Raw genomic sequence first — 1,904 nt, 5'->3', positions numbered from 1 at the left:
ACACTCGGGACAATTTACAATGGCCAATTTACCTATCAACCTGCAAGTCTTTTGGAGGTGGGAGGAAACCAGAGCACCCGGCGGAAACCCACACAGACATAGGGAGAACTTGCAAACTCCACACAGGCAGTACCCAGAACTGAATCCTGGTCGCTGGAGCTCTGAGGCTGCGGTGCTAACCATTGCGCCACTGTGCTGCTGTTGGTGTTTTGATAAATGAAGGAAGTTCCCTCCACCCATTTTTGTTGGACAGACAGTGTGGTATAAGGATGTAAAGGGTTAATGCTGAAGATAGTGGGATCAACCCCTCCCACTGTCAGAGTGATGATGGAACAGTCACATGAGATGAAGTTTGGGAGAAGAGAGAGCAGCACCAAGGATGCTAGCTTAGCAGGCTTGATGAGTGTGTATATAGTATTGTGCAAATTAGAAAAGAGTTCTTAGTTCTTTCAGCAGGAACTGTGTCCAGAAAATATCGAGAAACTCACAATTTTATTATTCAGGAGTCGGAACACAGATATTAATTGCAAGTGACAGTTCTGGGACCAATTAACAAAAAAAGTAGAGAATAATATTGCTCACTGATTGAAATCCCCTCGTGAGGAGACAGTTAAACAGGTGATCTTTTGGGGCATCCTTCGATCCAAGGTTTCAGCAACATTTAATCTCCCTTTTTGGTGAAATTCTCTGTTATTTGCAACTTTTTTTATCAGCTTTGATGGGCGAGTGAAAAAACTGAAAAGATTGAACAGTTCCATCCTTTCTTTTCTTCCTTCTTCTCTTCTTTCCATCAGTTTCTCTTTTCTGTCCCAGATCAATATAATGATGAGAATCCCACTTTAATCTGCTGTTTCTGGTGTTTTATCCATTCCAATCAAAATTTCAACATTCCAATCAAATCTATTTGTTATTCCACAGTGTCTCTCCATGTGTTTTATTCTGTTGTATTCTCTCACAGTCTGTTTGATGATCAATGTTACATCTCACTCTCTGTTCTGGTGAAGATCAGAAGCAGTGATATCTGTTTACACCACCCGACAAGTCGGCCTGATGCTGTGCCTCGCTGATCATGTGGGGTTAAAGCAATTCTTCCAGTCAGTTAGTTCAGTTTTCATTTCATGAGAAATTCGGTCATCATGACTTCATCAGTGACCTAATGGTTCCGGTGTCTGAGTGATGTTAATCATGATGTGATGAAATGATTGCATGTTCCAGTCTTTCCGTGTTGGGTTTTCACACTGAGTAGAAACGTGTTGGACATGGTCTGGAAATGTTTCACACCGCTCCATTCCCAACTTCATTTACTTACAGAAGATATATTTCCATCATTCCACAGCTGGCTGCACAGCCAGAAGCTGTGCTGAAGGTGACAGCTATGTCTCTGCAACTGACAAGGTGGCCGAGAGGTTAAGGCGATGGATTGCTAATCCATTGTGCTTTGCACACGTGGGTTCGAATCCCATCCTTGTCGCTAGTTTATGAGCTGTTTCGTGTATTATTTATGTTGGGTGAGCTTATGTGTAAAGTCAGCCTCGAAACCTGTTCTTGTCAGTATCTTGACAGTGATTCCAGAATTGGTTATACTTTATTAAAATTGAGACAGACAATTGGAATTCTTCACCCAAACTGCAGTGGAATGAAGATCAAATAGGGAATACGAAACGGAGCAGGATTTTTCCTCCCCTCCTTCCTTCCATCATTACTTTCTCTGGATTTGCACCAAGTGAAAGACAAATGGGAAAAGCAAATGGCGAGGGAGCAGATGCAGAAAATTATCCTTTGGCAAGAAATTTATTTTCAAATCTTCTTGATAGATTAAGTGAGTGAGCAATGCTTTGGCAGATGGAGTTTAAAATGAGGGGTCATCGACTACCGACGCTAGATCAGAGTGTTTTTTTGTAAGA

At 41.8% G+C, this 1,904-nt stretch overlaps 1 non-coding gene across 1 annotated transcript; it reads left to right on the top strand.

Annotated features, from left to right (window-relative positions):
- Positions 1-1,389: 1,389 nt before the first annotated feature.
- trnas-gcu (transfer RNA serine (anticodon GCU)) lies at positions 1,390-1,471 on the top strand. Its single transcript has one exon. It is a non-coding gene; the product is annotated as a tRNA-Ser (tRNA).
- Positions 1,472-1,904: the final 433 nt, after the last annotated feature.

Source organism: Heterodontus francisci, unplaced genomic scaffold, assembly GCF_036365525.1.
Source record: "Heterodontus francisci isolate sHetFra1 unplaced genomic scaffold, sHetFra1.hap1 HAP1_SCAFFOLD_879, whole genome shotgun sequence".
Lineage (NCBI taxonomy): Eukaryota > Metazoa > Chordata > Chondrichthyes > Heterodontiformes > Heterodontidae > Heterodontus > Heterodontus francisci.
Note: the sequence above shows the minus strand (reverse complement) of the source record. Positions and strands in the feature narration are given on the sequence as shown.